Source organism: Ambystoma mexicanum, chromosome 10 (genome assembly GCF_040938575.1).
Source record: "Ambystoma mexicanum isolate Mex_15411 chromosome 10, UKY_AmexF1_1, whole genome shotgun sequence".
NCBI lineage: Eukaryota > Metazoa > Chordata > Amphibia > Caudata > Ambystomatidae > Ambystoma > Ambystoma mexicanum.
The window spans coordinates 477,414,909-477,434,050 of NC_090932.1; positions in this window are offsets into that span (position 1 = coordinate 477,414,909).

Here is a 19,142-nt window from a genome sequence, read left to right on the forward strand (position 1 = left end):
ATGGAAGTGACGTTAGACACTGCCACTCATGTGTTATTCCTTCCTGTCTAGGCGAATATTGTACTGTACCCTGATGCTTGTGTTCTATGTCTCCCTCTACGCAGCGTCAAGTGAAGAAGAGGGCGGAGACGGCGCTGTGGAGCCAAGCAGCGGGGATGCCTCCACTGGGCGGCAGCGCAAGGCCCAGCCACCCTCCAAGGACTTGCCATCATCCGGGAGCGTGGGGGCTGGTGCCGCGTCTGCCACTACGGCTGTGGCGGAAGGGCCGGGTGAGCCCCCACAGGGACTTGCAATGGCAGAAGACGGTACGGAGACATCCAGGTTGGTGGTCTCCACAGAGGAGGAGGAGCCTGCTACTGAGCCACACATGGGGCCTGGTGGGGGTAGTACCACTGGTGCAAGTGGTGCAGTCCAGGGCCAGGGTCAGGAGGCAGCACAGGTCACCGCGGAGGGGCCTGTGCATGTCCCTGTCCTTGACCCTGTGACTGCACCACCATGCACCAGCAGGGATGCCCCGTCCCAGGCCCGTCCGCAGGTAGGGAAGAGTGCCATGTCATCTGCCTCTCCACTACCTGCGGACGAGGGCTCCAATGAATGTATGGGCTCCGTTCTGATTAGTGTCGCGTTGCGCACGCATGACATTCGTGATGACCTGCACTCTTCGTGGGCGGAGAACGCACGCCATAACGAACAGCAGCGTCTCGACGTGGCACTGTTGGGAGGGGCCCTGGTTGCTGGGTTCCCACATGTGACGCGCACTCTGGCGGACCTCTCCTCCTCTGTGGAGACTATGCGCCAGTCGTTCTCCCTGCCGTCTTCCGGCCCAGATACCACCAGGGCCCCTTGTGGACCTGGCCTGACCAAGACAGCCAGCTTGGTGGAGATCCCATCCCTGCCACAGTCGGGAGGATGTGCAGGCATCATCGGACAGGGCACATGGACAGCAGCAGCAGCAGGAGCAGGTTCTAGGTGGGAGCAATGATGGCTCGGGGCCATCGACATCATGGGGACAGGCATCGGCCAGAGGGCAGGAGAACCCTGGAATGGATGTGTCTTCCGTGTGGCTGCGGTTGGGCCAGAGTATAGGTGCGGAGCGGCGGCGGGCGGAAGAGGCGCAGCTCACAATGGTCAGGGTGAAGTTCTCCATACGTCGGGCGTTGAGGCGGGCAGAGTGCCTCGAGGCGACTCGCAGGGAGTTGGAACAGGCCATGAGTGCGTCCCTGCGAGACCTCGGCGCCAGGACAGAGGCCCGCCACCAGCAAATAGACATGGAGTTCGATGATGCCCTGGCCGAAAACATCACTGAGTGAGCCGCAGGACTTGCTCGTCGCCATTGTAAATAGTTTATAGTGTTAGGTTTCCTTTTTTTTCTTTATTGTGGGGATTTTGGACTTTGCCCCACACTTTTGTAAATAGTTTTTTGTTAGGTAGGTTATTAGATAGGTTTCATTTGTTTCGTTGGGCTCATGGACACTTGGAAATTTGATTGTACATAGTTGGACGATGGATTGATTTTGTTTTTGTACATGGATTAATTGATTTTTCTTTTGGACAATGGATTGTACATAGTTGGACAATGGATTATTTTGAACTTTTTCTTTTGATTTCACCATGGATTTTTTTTGTATGGTTCCTTTGGATTTGCGTTGGTGGAGGGAGAGTTTGGACTATTTTTCTTTTGGATTTCTTTGTATTGGTTATACTTCATTTACTCTTCTTTTGCACATGCTTTTCATTTCATGTTTGCTATTTTGTTATGCTTTCATTTTATTGATTTATTTTTGTACATAATACATTTTCATATTTTATTCCATGTGTGGGATTTGCTCATTGGGTTAATGCATGTGAAAATGTGGGTTTACAGAATCAATGCCAACGAGTGTGTGTGTGTGACGGACATGTGTTGATGTACAAAGTTTACTTTTGGTTTGTGTTTGAGATGGGCATGTCAGTGTGGGTTTGATTGGGAAATCATTGCATCTCAGAAATGGGGTGGCATGCTGTGGTATTTTGGTGTAGAAGTGGGCCATGATTGTGCATTTTTATTTCATGTAGGGGGAGGACATGAGTGGGGGCCTGCTGGCAGGTGCCCCTCACTGATGAGGGTGGGGGTGCAGGGGGACATGTATGGGACATGTGTGGGGGCCTGCTGGCAGGTGCCCCTCACTGATGGGGGGTGAGGGTGCAGGGGGACATGTGTGGGGGTCTGCAGGCAGGTGCCCCTCACTGATGGAGGGGTGGGGGTGGAGGGGGACATGTGTGGAACATGAGTAGGGGCCTGCTGGCAGGTGCACCTCACTGATGGGGGTGGGGGTGCAGGGGGACATGTGTGGGACATGAGTGGGGGCCTGCTGGCAGGTGCCCCTCACTGATGGGGGTGGAGACGCAGGGGGACATGAGTGGGGGCCTGCTGGCAGCTGCCCCTCACTGATGGGGAGTGGGGGTGCAGAGGGACATGTGTGGGACATGAGTGGGGGCCTGCTAGCAGGTGCCCCTCACTGATGGGTGGTGGGGGTGCAGGGGGACATGAGTGGGGGCCTGCTGGCAGGTGCCCCTCACTGATGGGGGGTGGGAGTGCAGGGGGACATGTGTGGGGGCCTGCTGGCAGGTGCCCCTCACTGATGGGGGGTGGGGGTGCAGGGGGACATGAGTGGGGGCCTGCTGGGAGGTGCCCCTCACTGATGGGGGGTGGGGGTGCCGGGGGACATGAGTGGGGGCCTGCTGACAGGTGCCCCTCACTGATGGGGGGAGGGGGTGCATGGGGACATGTGTGGGGGCCTGCTGGCAGGTCCCCCTCACTGATGAGGGTGGGGGTGCAGGGGGATATGAGTTGGGGCCTGCTGGCAGGTGCCCCTCACTGATGGGGGCTGGGGGTGCAGGGGACATGAGTTGGTGATCACTAGTGCAGCGTGACATGTGGCCTGGCTGGGGGGCATGGCCATGTTGGACGGGCTGCCTGCGGGACATGTCCAGGGGTGCAGGGTAGTGCCCTGTGGTGTGGGCTGCCTGCAGTGGCCGTTGTCGGGGGTAGAGGGGACACCTGGGAGGACCCACACTGTCAATTCACGTGTAGGACTCCCCGCGCACCACACTGGATACACATAACCCGCTCTGATCGCAAATTCGTGTGTGAAACCTCCCGCGCACCCCAGTAATACACGTACCCCGCTCGCACAGGGCCTATTGCGTGCGAAAGTTCCCGCGCACCCCAGTAACACACGTACCCCACTCGCACAGGGCCAATCATGTGTGAAAGTTCCCACGCACCCCAGTAATACACGTACCCCACTCACACAGGGCCAATCGTGTGTGAAAGCTCCCACGTACCCCAGTAACACACGTACCCCGCTCGCCCAGGGCCAATCGCATGTGAAAGTTCCCGCGCACCCCAGTAACACACTTACCCCGCTCGCACAGGGCCAATCGCGTGTGAAATTTCCTGCGCACCCCAGTAACACACATACCCCGCTCGCACAGGGCCAATCACGTGTGAAAGTTCCCACGCACCCCAGTAATACACGTACCCTGCTCACACAGGGCAATCACGTGTGAAAGTTCCCGCGCACCCCAGTAACACACGTACCCCGCTTGCACAGGGCCAATCGTGTGTGAAAGTTTCTGCGCACCCCAGTAATACACGTACCCCGCTCACACAGGGTCAATCGCGTGTGAAAGTTCCTGCGCACCCCAGTAATACACGTACCCCGCTCACACAGGGCCAATCGCGTGTGAAAGTTCCTGCGCATCCCAGTAATACACGTACCCCGCTCGCACAGGGCCAATCATGTGTGAAAGTCCCTGCGCACCCCAGTTACACACGTACCCCACTCGCACAGGGCCAATCGCGTGGGAAACTCCCCGCGCCGGGGTGTGCATGTATTCGGAGGGGTGCACAGGGAGTTTTACTGACATTTTCGTGTTTCGGGGCCTGTGCGCCATGTACGGGATTTGTGCGCTGTGCATGGCACACAGGGTGGTGTTGGGGACGTAACTGGCGCTGCTGCAGTGTCACTGCGCCACTCTGCGCCACGGCTGGTTTTGGATGCTAAAATCCATGAATACGCTGTGCGCAGAAATGGATTTTAGCGCACGCGGCTACGCAGAAAGTCGCAAGCGCACAATGTGCGCCAGCCGCGTGTGCCACTTGTGCGCTGAATTCTATGAATTACCCTGATAGCGTGTTGAGTGTTTTATCATTTTCACAAAGAATTGGTGATGAGTAAATATCCCAGTTGCCACAGCACTAGCCACTGGCAGTGATTAAACCTGGCAACAATGCTCGGATTTATCTGAAAAGCCCTGTACTCGAACAGGAAGATCATTGAATTCAGTTTATACACAGTCGTATGGTCACTCTGTAATAGAATTTTGATTGACTCTTAGATGGGTTTCACAAGTTTTCTTTGAATGTTTTTTAATGGGGATCGCCTGGGAATAGCACGTGGCATTTCCAAAATGTACATGCATTAACTTCAGTTTTGAATAACCTTTACGTCGTGATAAAGGCCCTCTAAACCTGTCGAAGAAACATTATGGGTGAATGTATTCTGACTGTAAGGGACTGAAACACAGTGTCCACACCTGAAATCTGCCATCAATAAAGTGATGTTGCTTATCCTGCAGGTGATGCTACACCCCTAGAGGGGTATATAGTGTTTATAGTGTATTATTTGCACACGTTAGATTTTAAGTGTCTAAGTGTGATGAAAATATAGATGAATCTTTCATGGAATAACAGCTAAACAAAGAGACAAGGACACGCTTTTCCCTCAATTAGTGTATTTGAATACGGTTGCACTTTATTTGTTCTTGCACTTTTGTGCATTATGCACTTTATAGTATGTTGGAATAATGGTCTTGAATTTTTGCACTGAGAGAACATATTTTCCATGTATTGTTGTTCTAAGATACTGTGTTGTAGTGTATATATATTTGTATAGAAAATCTAAAAAATTGGTATTTCTGAAATAAAATAAGTTGATTATATTATGTCATGTTCTATATACAATATATGAGAGATTTGTGGAACGCATCTGATAAATAATATGCAAATCAGAAGCCCTTACGAAATTGAGCACTATGCGTGTGCCATCCTACTGACCTAAGGGGTCCCTTTTGTTGAGGTAGTACGATGGCAGGGCTACTCTCCTTGGTTTGTGATTCATTTGAGGATTCCCCTCTTCTGGAGTAGTTGTCTTTTCTTTATGATAAATGTCAGGGTGACCCATTAGAGATTTGGACCTATGTAAATGGCAGCGGTGCTGAGCATTTGATTTTTAGACCTTTTGACAATGTCTGACACTATCGACCACCACAGCCTGCTGGAGTGTCTATTTTGCCAGGGAACTACAAACCACACTTGGGACTGTATTGCCACCTTTTGAAAGAGAGAGCTGACGGCAATATAATATCGTTCTCCATATCCCCATAGGCCAATATTATTCAAACACTACATGAGGCCTTTGGCCAAAGACATTAGATTCTATATATATGCCAAAAACACCCAGGTTATGCTTCATTTGGGAGAAACCATTAGTGAAGGTACAAAAGCCTGCAAACATTACATTAAGAGGTCAGCCTCTGGATAGGGTTAAAGCAACCATATCTAACCACCGTATATAACCCAGAAAGGACATAGGTAATGTTGTGTGGTGTTCCACCATCTAGATCCTCAGTTCCAAAAAAAAGGAATAGTTTAATGTAAACAATCCAGGTAACAAGTGTCTAGCCAGAAATCCTCAGGCAATGTCCTGTTCAGGCAAATAAGGCCCAGAATTAAGTAGTTCTGCGAGAGGAGGACCTTTGTGTGGACTATCAAATTAGAACAGAACCATGTTCTTTTGAACAATACTTACACCGAGAGATTAGTTAATTTTTACTCACAAAGTCCAATCTATTGCTGTTTTTTAGGTATTGTATTGTAATATTTGTAGGTTTATCTAAACTGTCTATTAAAACACCAAACATAATGCAGAATGCTGCTGTCCACAGTTTATTGAAGTTCAATCAAGCAGCATCACTCACCAAGTTCTTCAGATGATGACAATTCTGGTCAAACCAGAGACTATTTTATTCTTGTTGTTATGTATTGTGCCCAAAGTGTTGAATCTTCCATGCCCAATATTCCTCCAGTATGTATTCCTGTATGTGATTTTTAAACCTATTCATCCCATTCAACTCCGGAATCAAAGGATTATTTTCTGTACATGCTTGTAGTATTTGACACCTTTCTTTCCCCTGGAGCTTAGAAATATAGATAATCCATTGCACAAATGGATAAAATACTATTTACTTCCCAGATAATCATCTCTTCACGTTTGTGCTTCCAAGGGTTTTATAACACCCCCACCTCAGACTTTTGTATACATTTTTGCAACAGGTTAGATGCGCTTTGCCGCACTAAGCTGCTTCTTCAGAAGTCAACATACGCGCTTATAAGTACTTTTCCAGAACATTTCCCTGTTGTCTGTGCTGTGAATTACTGAATTGAGGGAGTGTGGGTATGTCTGGGATTTTGTTTTTGGCGTGTTTATTGGTTTAAAAAAAATGTTCTATGTTCGTTTGGGCCCAGCAACCACTGACCACCATTAGGCACATCACTGAATTTGGTTGGAAGTTCTTTTTTTGGCTGTTTGAGAATCACAAGGTTCAATTCACCCTCAACTGGTAGTGCATATGTATGGAAATATTAATACTTGTTATGTTGTTAAAATGTGCATTTCTCAAGCTTGGCAGATTCCATTGTATTTATTTTCTGGATGTACAACTTAAGGCGTGGGTTTTTGCCAAAAATCTGAACACATCTTGTTTTCTTTAGCAGCCATTTTAGGCATGAAAGCCTTGACGAAACGTTGGTAATTGTGGCATGATTACTTGGATTGGCCAGATCAGATGAATGCCAAATTCAGTGCACTTTCAAGGATGAGACCAAAAGCTATAGAGTAAAATATATTTTTTCTGTTTCCTATGTAACCTTAACAGTAGAGTTGTGAACATTTTGCTATATTATCTCAGTGAGTATATGTTTAAGGTTACTCATTATAAAATATGGGGTAAGGGCACAGTTTTGGCGCCGCTCTGGGGGCCTGACAGACCCTCTGGTTCTCGTTATTTTGACCACACCACCCTGGATACATCTTGCTGTAGAGTTCCCCGAAAGTGGTGAAACCCACGGCGGGGCAAGGATGCCGCAGGTTTGGCACCACAGGTTTTCGCCACAGCACGGGTGACTTAATTGAAGCCAACCTGGAATTCCAGAACAACCTTCCCTGTAGACCCAGAAGACCAAAGTTGAGAGCTAGGAGAACGAAAGTTGAAACTGTTGGAGCCGCTTGCAGAATATTGTGGTGGGTGACTGTCGGGCTAGTAATTTGAACCATTGGCAACTTCGGAGCCAAGCTGAATAATCTTAGGGCCCACTCATGGAGCCCCTCCCATCTCCCCTTTTCCTCCGCTCTTTTGCTTGCCGCTTACCTGTCAGCCCATCATACTAGACAAGTCCCAGCGCAAGATGCTAGTTGTGAGGAGGAAGCGGCAACGGGAGGCCTCTCTCAATGAGTCTGGCAGGAAGTGCGTCGCTACCACTGACTTTATTCCTAGAGGGGAAACTGGGGCATCTGAAAACAATCCCAGCTACTCTGTGGGGGATGCTCACTCTCTGATAGAAGAGATCCATCAATGTCTGGGTTATAGCCAATAGGCCCTGGGAAAGTACAAATTGCACCAGACAAAAGCCATCAAGACACAACACCCAACAGGCTCAGTGGCTCACCTGCCATGGCCCATGGAGCAGGCTGCACAGTTGTAAAAGGGGAAGACTTAGTAACTAATGGAATTATGTTCCCCACTGGAGGGAAATCTGTGTGCATTGATACTGCCAACAACAAAGCCATTGGCCTTGCCCCAGCACTGTGATCTACCAGACTCTAATTTGGCTGCCCATCCAGCATCCGTCACCTGATCTGAAAAATGTTGGTACAGCAATGCTGCTAATACCAGTGATGGATGATGTTACCCCGGCCGTCCTCACCAATTGCACCCGACCACTAAAGTGTACCTCTGAGCCCACAGGCCGGGCCCCTGACTCTCTGCAAGCTCTTGGCTCCTATTTGGTTCATCCCGCGCCCACCTCTGTTTTATGCTCTTTGGCCTCTGTGGACACAGTGACCTACGATGCATCTAAAGACCAACACCTCCTCTTGCTCCTCCTGTAACTCCTGGAGTGAGAACCTGTTGACCATGCACTTGGGGGGTAGTTCTTTTTTCCGCTTGACACCATTTAGGGCCCTCAATTCTCCAAGCATTTCCACTAATCATGGCACTGACACCATTATCGACTTACCTGCCGAGGATGTTCGAAGATCCCAGGGATGTAACTGTATCCAAGTGCTTGCTGAATTGGCAGTTATCCAAAAACTCCTATTAGTCATGATAGAGGCCCAGGGCAGTGTAGGAGGGGGTCTGCTGGCAGAGTTTCCCATTGCTTCACTTGTTGCCATAGGGCCAAATATTCTACCCATGGAATGCTCTACTGAACAAGATAGTTTGAGTCCACTAACTCCTGAAGAGAACACTGGTCACAACACCATGGGCCCTGTGAGTTCTTATCCATTTAATGCCCCCAGTGAACATATCATTAAGACCATGGAGCTTAGCAAGGCCACTAAACTTAAGATAACATCTGCATTATTGGCAGCCTGTGAATCAAGTACTATGGGAATCCAATGCCCCAGCATAGAGGAAATTAGAGGACACAGTCCACGGCATACAGGGAGTATGTTTAAGTGCTGTGATCAATGGAGGCCCAGAAGAGTCACAGTATACCTCCATGGGGTACCCAAATTGGTTGCAAAGAAGCAGGTACCAAGGGATACCCTCTCAAAACAAATGTCTGCACTGGTTATGCACCATCAGAGGTTGCGCTTTTGTGTTCAAGGAAGCCATGAAGGACTGTTGCAGAGTGCCCAGTGAGGACAAGAACCCTATGACACTGTAAAACTGGAATTTTGGGACTTGCGAGTGGCCAACGATGTCCTGGGAAGAAGTGGGTGGAGTGGTCAAACGGCTAAGAGTGGGAAATCAATCAGCACGCTACCTCACCCAGGATTTGTTGGCCCACTCAGAACTATTCCACTAACTGCTCCCCTGACTGGCACAAATGTTCCTCCTTTGGGGATGAGGCCCAGTGGGATCTAAATGTGACAGGCCAAGGGAGTCTGTGATATCTCGACCTGGGCTACAACTGCTATTTATGGGATTACCCAATTAGTGGGTCCCCTGACATTGTTTTTCATATACTCTTGTCATTCCCTTTTCCATTTTCTTTTGACATGTTGTATTAAGTTTACTATGTATAGCATTGAGACAGGATGTAATTTGATGGCCTGACATTCGAATACATTTGTTTGATAAAGTTTGATAAAAAGTAAAAATCTGCAAATTACAAAAACACAATTAAGCTTTCAACTATTGTTAAACAGTGAACATAATATACAACACAACCAACATTGCTGAAGCCTTAACTCACCGTTTGATTTTGAATTGTTGATAATGTGTTAATGGTTGAATGTGTTAATGTAGTAATAGTAGTTTATGCTTAGTTTTTACACTAATGATTTGTGTGTGCTTGTTTATACTTCACATGCATGTGAATGTTGCTTGTTTGGTGGGAAATGTAATATGAAGAGTGTAAAAGAGTAGTTTGTTGCTGTGAGGTCATTATTTTGGAAGAGTGGGTGCAGGTTTCAGGGTAAGTTAAATTAAGGTGTTTATAATTAGGAATTATTGAAATGATAATGTAAAGTGTTTTTGGAATGTATGATATGTTTGCTTGCTATGTGTGGTTTCGGTGTATGGTGAACGTTTTACATTTGCATTAATCTTACTTAATTACTTATTGTTGTGTATTATGTTTAAATATAGCCTGTTATTTGGTTTCGCTGTAGGCTTACAGGGTAGGTATTTGCATTGGAGTCATGGTAAGCATGTTTTATATTGTGCACTGAGATTCATTTTATAGTGTTATTAGGTGGGAATGATTAGAATGTTGCAGTGTGCAGCTATACAGTTGTTTTTCTTCCCTAAGACTTTTATCTGTTTAACATATTTTATTCTGTAATAATAATAATAATAATAATATAATATTGTGTTCTTGTATAGCACTTCATGACAAGCATACAACAAATGTATCCAATTGAATATGCTGCACATGGCAGTGTAAAGGTAATTTTGCCTAGATTTACTCTTCACAATTACACTCCTCTTTGAGAATATTTAAAATTGAATGTAGGGGATCAGCAACATGCAAGCGTAAGCGTTGGTAGTCACCTTCATGCAATTTGCAAATGTTCTAAAATGACCCCCACAATGCTTCTGAGTGACTATGATGTTTCTCTTATGTGATTTCCTGGGCTGGGGCATTCGCTGTGGCTGCATTTCAATGATCATTGTAATACATGTACAAGGCATTGTTCGTTGACCATGTTTTAGTGGTGTATATTTGTTTACACCTTACATTTAAGTTGTAGTATCACCTTTTTTTTATCACATTATATCATTAAAGACGGTGCTTCATTTGAAGATTCTAAATAAAATTAAAATGAGTTGCCATTGTGGCGATGTTAATCTCCCTTCTTTAATGGTCTCCCAGGCATGATACTTTAGGACATTTCACTATTCTATACTATAAATTAATGCACACATGAAAAGGGTGCTGTGGGGATGGAATTAAAGACTATATTGTTAATGTATTTCTCATCAAATGTCATCCCACATCTGAAATTATGTAATATAATGTACCTGGGTTATTACCAAGCTAAATATCATCCATTTGAATGTTCTCTCTAATGAAGGGCCATACCATCTATTTAGCAAACCTAGTCACACATGGGACAACCCCTCTGACTCCCAGCATTCACCATTTTTCCATATCACTGCAAACCGTTTCCTCACAAATAAATCTGTGTCCAAACATGCACTGGATGATAGAAGAATCGTTATTTTGTACAACTTATTTAATGAAAATGAAACAAATCTCTACTAAGTAACATATATTCCCTGAATGAAACATGATTTCTTTTTTATTTTGTACAGCTTATTTAATATAAATGAAAAACATGTTGACTAATTAAAATATTTTGCACATGGTTGTTCATCTCTTTGAAGTAGATATCACAAACCTACTTCCTTATGCACAGCCATGTTACACACAGGATCCAAAACTGTATTATAATATGTGCGAGAAGGTAACAAATTAATGCTAATTGTGCTGTGCAGAATGATGCTGAGTTTAATTTGTTGAAAACGCCCTGCATGATCAACATCTGATGATGTAACTCTACACCATAGCACGGCTTTCCAACTTCATGTCATGTGATAGGTGGTTGAATGGAGCTGGAATCTGGCGTGTGTTTATTTAACTTAATTCTCAAGTCAATAGGTTCAGGGGTCAGTTCTCTGGTACGATAAGGCACACCATTAATCAGTAATTATCGTATTATCATAACCAAATAGATACAGCTGGGGTATTCAGAGCATTGATTGAACTTTGCTCTCCAGAAACTAGAGTTCTGTGGTGTCTCAAAGTTAATGAGGGGAGTGAAATCATAAGGTCATGGGTAGGTGTATTATTGAATCAATGCATCAAAAAAACAAACTTACATGCATCCCTCAAACTGTTTATTGGAGGCAGGAAAAAAAAAACATTAGCCATCGAGTCTGTGCTTCATGGCCTGAGCCTATCCCAGGAATTAAGTTAATAATGAATTTCCATGGAAACATGCAATTCACAGAGGTTGAAAAACAAAGTCAACAATTGTACTGATTTAACTGGCACCAACATGAAATGACACAATCGGTCATAAATTCTGAAAGCTTTGCTTGATTTAAAAACAGAAAACAGATTTGCAATCTGCAAAGTAATCCCTATCATACACCTATAAACATCATTCATTTAGATTAGTACATTAGCCCCTATGGGGCAGAAATGGGAATGGGGAAGGGCAAAAGGTGAATGGGGAATTACCGGTCCCTCCAACCCTGGAATGGACTGGTAATTACTCCATTCGCCATGCTGGATTTGGGACGGTTTTGGAGGCAACCATGGAGCTAATTACTCCATGGTTAGCTCCAAACCCGGAATGAGGACCATAGTAGCTACTTTAGCTATCTATAGGACTACAAGCTTTTTCAATGTCTTGCCCCAAAGCCGATGATTTTGCCTTGCAATACGTAATAGGCAGCTTCAAAGCACCCAATACGAGAAACCGCTCTCTTTAACCACAAACACAATTACTTCAGTTATATTAAATGCTTAAAACTCAGGGCGCGGGGCGCTATGAAAAGGGAGAAGTTTGATAACAAACGTCAAGTAATTCAATTTGAACAATTTGCTCGTAAAACAAACACACATCGTTCAATTAGATTAGATGTTTAAAACACATGGCGGCATCACTCTATGAAGGAAGAGGTTTAATTACACAAAGCAAATAATGTACTTGGAACGCTTTCCCCGCAAAACAAATGTAATTCATTTAGGTATGTTAAATGCTTTATACATGGGGCGGCGGCACTCAGTGAAAGTGTGAGGTTTGATTACACAAGGCAAGTGATTCCCTTTGAACGCCTTACCCGCACCAGCGAGCTCGAGTTAGACGGGTCACTGCGGGAAGTCAGATATTTCTAAACACAGCAGTGATGAACAAAGCTAGTTTAGCCGCACTACAGCCATGCATAATACGAACAATATCCCTTTCATCATCCACTTACCACAGCCTCCCTGCCAAGCCTGCCCAAGACAGCCACAGACAGCCCTTGCGAACAGAGCTTCCGCACAGCGCCTGCTCCTGTGGTGATATTGGCTTCTGGGTAGGGAGGGAGTGGTCTAGGGACTTAGAAACATTTCCACACATTTTCACAAAATGATACCGTTGTATCAATTGGAGTCAAAATGCAAAGGAGGACAGCCACAGACAGCCCTTGCGAACAGGGCTTCCGAACAGCGTGTGTGCGCCTGTGGTTATAGTTGGCTTCTGGGTAGGGAGGTAGTGGACTAGGGACTTAGAAACTTTTTTGCAAATGTTCACAAATTTTCACAAAGTGATACCATTGTATCAATTGGAGTCAATATGCAAAGGAGGACAGCCATAGGCTTCCGAACAGAGCACGCGCATAGCGCGTGCACCTGTGGTGATATTGTCTTCTGGGTAGGGAGGGAGTGGTCTAGGGACTTAGAAACTTTTTCACAAATGTTCACAAAGTGATACTGTTGTATCAATTGGAGTCAAAATGCAAAGGAGGACAGCCACAGACAGCCCTTGCGAACAGGGCTTCCGAACAGCGGTCATTCAGCGTTCAAAATGTTTTTGGTCTGGCTTCTGTAGCATGTAGGACTCCTGATTGGAAAGCCATGTCTTGACAGCACTCCTTGACAGATTCTCACCATCAGTTCTCAGTTTATTTTACACCCCTTCAGCATCTCCATAACCATACTACCTTCATCGATATATATTTTGGACAGCTTTACACTGAGGCATCTTCACCCCATAGCCGTTGGACTTAAAGACACAACTTTGTTTTACAAACAACAGATTTTTATTAACATTTACCAACATCAATATTTATTCCAATTGATTTTTTTATTATTATTTTTTTATTCTTGATTTAACTGAATTTTCAATAGTTTATTTCAAGTACGTTTCCATGAATATGTTCCCATAGATGGTTCCAAGGGTGAAGTGATCGAATGAATGTCTCTTTATCTTCCCCTTTTGTTTATGAATTTATACGTTTTCCAAATTCAAGCTTTCCAAAAAATTACCTACTGCAATCACTGGTTCCCTCTTGGTCCATTCATTAGGTATGTCCACCAGTAATCTTCATCCAGTTCACAAAACTTTGAAAACAGATGGCTTAGGTGAGTTTTTCTATTAGATGCCAAGCCTGTGCATTTAAGAATCAGATGCCTTAGAGATTCGGGTATGTTAGTCTCAGAGCAAAAACAACACGTCTTCTCTCTTGCTTTGTCTCTGATGGCCAGGATTTCGTTGGTTTTTAAGTCATTTAGCCTTGCTCTCAAATAGATTGATCGAATCCTTTTGTTAGGGAACTTCAGCAAGTAGTTAATAGGTTTGTTCAGTTTTTGGATGTTAATTTTTTTTGTGCCTGGTTAACTTTTTTTTTGATGCCTCCTCCAGGGTATTACACCAGTCAAGTTCTTTGCATTTCTTTCCGATTTTGTTGGGTTGTTGTATAATTCCTCCTCAGAGCTACCTATTTCCTCAAGCAAAGTGAGATTTTTGCAAAACCAGAGAGTTAGCATTTTTTTTGATCCCCTTTTTTGTTCTTCCAGGATCATCTCATGCATTTAAGAATTTGAAGTTTGAATTTTCCGAAAACAGCATTAGGTCGTTAAGTTCTACCGTGCCTTTTAAGGACGCAGGCTTAATTCACTCCTGATTGATGCAACCGGAGTGGATGTCAGGAGCTGCAGTATTTTCCTCCAAACAAAGCCTTCAAGTTTTTTCCAGATTTCAGGTGGAATTGCTGGCATCGCTTTGGCTCCATAACTTTAGATTTGTAGAAAATCAGAGTTCCTTTGATCGCGAAAAGACCAAACTTTTTGTCTAGCACCGTCACCTGGATTGTCAAGCTTTTAGTTTTCGCCCAGTGAGTGTCTTTCAGCTGTGTTTCTTGTGGGCTTCTGCTAATTGTGACACCCAGATATCTAAATGAGGAGACTATTTCCAGTCTGTCTTCCGCTAAGTGCCACAAGGATGTTTTTTTTTTCTTTGCTGTTTTCTCTAGTATCAGCACTTTGATTTCTAGATCATTTGATAACAGGAATTCTTGCAGATTGTCCAGCTTTCTATAGACCTATAACCATTTGATCGACTAAGATGATATCATCTGCATAGAGTAGTCTACTTATTTTTTCTGTGCCCACTGATGGTGGAAAAGCTCTGACCATCTTTTCTGAGTATTGTTAGTCTCCCGTATATGCATTATATAGAGCTGGAGCTAAAGGGCACCCTTGTTTCACTCCTCTATATGTTTGTATGTTCTTGGATAGGAGGCCAGCTCCACTGAGTCAGACTCATTGAAGTGTCAGTGTATAATTCTTTTATGGGTGCCAAAATGTATTTCGGGCACTTTCAGTGGGTAAGTTTCACCCAGAGTTTTGCTCTATTAACTCTGTCAAAGGCTTGGGAGAGGTCGATAAAGGGCAAGAATAGTCTAGGCGAGTCTTCCAAAACTTTAGCCTTCAAAATGCTCAGGAGCAAGATGTTTGTCGTTGTGCCCAGGTTCTTTGTGAAACCTGCTTGGAATGGGTCATATCCTTCTGAGGAAGCTGCCCAAGGTATGAATTTATCCAGCAAAAATGAACCAAATATTTTTCCAATGCAATCCAAGAGGGCGATCGGGCGATAGTTGTTGGGATTCCCTTTGTCCCCTTTCTTGTAAATCGGGGACGTTTGCTGTCCTCCATTAGCTAGGTATGGTGTTTGAATTGTCACATGTCTTAAATATTTCAGCTATTAGTGTCGCCCAAATGTTGGGATTTGCTTTCAGATCTGCGTTCGAGAGCCTGTCCGGACCCTGGGCTCGGGAGGCTTTTAATTTGTTGATTTTGCACTCGATAGTTGATGTATCCTGTTCAATATCTCGTTTGTCAGTGTCTGGTTAAACTTTCAGAAGAATCGAAAATGGCAGAGCAAACAAATTTGAGAAATTATCGATCCAATCTCTCTCATTAATGTTGCTGAGTAAGATATCTAGAACGGCCCTTCCAACAGACATTATTAGTGACCTAAAATCATTTGACTGCTTACCACTAAGAGTTCTTAGCATTTTTTCAGCGTCATCTTGATATAGTTGGATTTTATACGACTTTAACAAGTGTTTGTACTTCTTTATTGATGAGTTGGCCCTGTCTATGTTGAACTTTGTTGGCACATTTTTGGCTTCCCTTAATGCTCTAGGTATTTCTGCTCTTTTTGCTTTCAAGATGTGGTTGTCAGCGTGGCAATGATTTTTAGATTGTTTAAGAGCAGCTACTGGTCGCTGGTACGTGACCAGCAGTGGGCAATAGTCTGTTTTGGTCGATCCCAGAATGTCCAAGTCCCTCTCTTTTGCATGTTTGTATTGTTTTGTGATTGTTATTATTTCAGATGGTTTCAATCGAAGACGGGTTCCCCCTTTATTTGTGTCCAAATTGAACTGGATTTGAGGGCGCTTAAGTGTGAAATTGACTTTTTCTGTGGTCCATGTTACATTTAACAGGTTATGGTTGCTGTTAAGAGTCTGTATGACCATCAAGGAGGTTACCCTTGCCAGTAGTGCACGTCAAAAATAAATATGGTCCAATGTGGCTGAACGTGTGCCTTATTCACAGGTAGGAATCCTGGGTTCATTTGATTGCCCCAGGCATTGTACGTTTTGGAGATCTCTGGCATCCATGATTCCATACCACAGTTTCCCATGAACCGCTGTGTCCACATCGGGCTTTCCGAGATTTTTACAGCATTGATGAGTGAATTGTTTGATGTTTTAGGGCGTTTTTCCCTGGAATCTATTGACGCATTCAAATATCTACTAAGTGGTTTTGTACTGTGTCATCCAAGAGGTTTTCTATTTTGGCCAAAAAGGAGGCAGTTGTTGGTTCTTTTGGATTCCAGTAAGTGTTGATCAGCACGTAGTTTTTCAACAACCTATAATCCTTTATAGATTGAGAAGAGTTCCAGGAGATCAAAGTGGCCAGTATATGTGACTCATTTATAAGAGTTTTCTCAAAAAATAGATTTCTACCTGTACGGATGGCTGTGAGCAGTCTTGCTCGAGGTCTTCCAAGTGGGCCTTGAATTGCCGGTGAAAAGGCGATGTCACAGCCATCCATTGAGGGTTTCTTTGTGATCCAAGTCTCTTGCAGACAGAAGAGATCAAATGAACCTAGGTTGACATCTAAAGTGTTTTTTAAATGAGAGAAGCCACGCGTGTTCAATGAACCCATTGTAACATGATCAAAGAAAGTTGTTGTAACCTTCTTCAAGGGATCATTTTGAAGCATGGCAATATTTTTCGTTGCTAAGATCGGTTAATGTTTGCCAAAACTTCTGGCAACCAAGTCCATGTTTTTGATTCTTTCTCTTTATAGTTTGACTGGGAAGTATTCTTCGTATCCGTGGGACTTCTTTGGGGTTTTTCCTGATCAATCGTTATGGTCAAGTTTTTCTGAGGACCAGGTAACATGCGTTCGTCCTCAAATGAGTCTTCAATGTTTGCTTTGGTGGAATAGGGATTTGACGCATCTTCTTTAAATTTGTTTGGAGAATCCGTCACCTTGGGTCTACTATATTCTCTTCTCTCATCACTCTTGTTTTTTTCTCTTAAGTGTCTACTGACTCTTCTTTTTGATGTCAAATTACCCGGGATTTCCCGTTTAGGATTCTGTCTCAGTTGTTTGGACGCGGTTGTGTGAGTATCCAAAGGTTTGTGTTTTTTTGAGGCCGGAGATCGTACACATTTGGACTTGCTGAACTTTATGTTAGTAGATGACCTAGTTCTCTGTGAATGTGAGCCAGGTCATGGTCTTGAGCTTGGTTGCCTCCTGTTTTTGGCTGAATGCTGACAGTCAATTTCTACTAGGTCATAACCCAGTGATCTTAACTTGGTTCTTGCATCCCTTATCCGCTTTTTTACCATAGAAGATTCAATGTGTAGGTATACACTATCCGTAGAGTTGTCTTGCTTAAACGCGACAATCTCAATGTCGTCTGAAGAGAGCGTTCTTAGTGCAGGGATATGATGCAACTGAGCCATGATTGTATTTCTATTTAGGACGATTTGATTGCCTTCATTCAGTATATGTTCTAAAAGAAAAGAACGTTCTTTTGTTGTCCTTTCAGACCTCATAAATCGCGATCTTCTGGCGTATCTACCTCTTTCCACTTTTGGGTTCCATCGAGTTTGTGGAGATGCTGAAGTACTCCATGCCCTCACATTTTTATTGGCTCTAGATCTCCATTTTGGAACGATCCGCTCTTCCTGGCCAAACTGAAGTCCTTGCGTCGCGTTGACTACCCCCTTGGTGGTTCCCGGGCTTGGTGTGACCCCCAAAGGGTGTCCCTCAAAAGTGGTTTTGGGTTTAGTAGAGGGTTTGTTAACCAGTCTTTTCTCCTCTTTTATGGTTATCGTTAGATTTTTTTTAACTCGAGGGTAAAGAATCTTGTCGACTCGGTGCTTAAAGTAAGAGGCTTTTTTTCTGAATCTCCCCTTGGCGTGTTTTTAGAAAGTGAGTCAGCTTTTCCTTTCCCCTTCGTTTTTTATAACGGTTCAGTTCCTGAAGCTTCAATAGAGTATTGTGTCAGATCTAACAGATTCTCCATGATTTCACTTTCTGTCGGGGAAGGAGGTTCGTTATCACTATCCTTACTTTTTTGTGCTTCTCCAAAGTCTGTGGTTGAAAGTTGGTGCCTCCTTTGAGTGCTGTTTTCTTACCAAAGGTAATTTCAGATTGTTTTAATATTGGACGTTTTATCACCGTTGGAGCCTTCTCTCTCTGGGATAGTACTGAACAAGTTTTGGTGGTCAAGCCGCAAGGTTGGTCTTGTTCAGACGAGAGGGATTTGATTCTTGAATTGTACAACCATTGCCCCAAAACAAATGTGAGATGTTTTTGGTCTTAGAATACGTTTTCTGGTTTTGGCCATGTGACCCCACCTTTGGGTCCTTTTTCTTAGAAGTTCCCCCCTGTATCTTATCCAAGAGTGGGGTAGGTCCTTTGCAATTGTAAATTTGTAGGTTGGATTTGTTGTGAGGCTACGTTTTGCGTATCTTGCAGAGGGCTCCTGGTGCAATTCTTGAGTTTCCATAGAGTGCCTGGTTGGGAGGCACCAAAAAGAAGAATATTTTAGGAGGTGTCAATTCCGTTTCAGTGTGTACTTCTGCATAGAGTAAGCTTTTCTGGGCTTTGATTTGGACTCCGATATCCTTTAAAGTTGGTTTTGTGTTGTCCTTTGCCATTATGTAGCCTTTGAGGTTGGTCAGTCTTGTTTGCATAAATTCAACTATGGTTAAATGATCTTTGAGGGTGTCGTTCAAGGATTCATACAATTTGGTGAATGTTGAGAGGGCTATCGTTAGAGTTG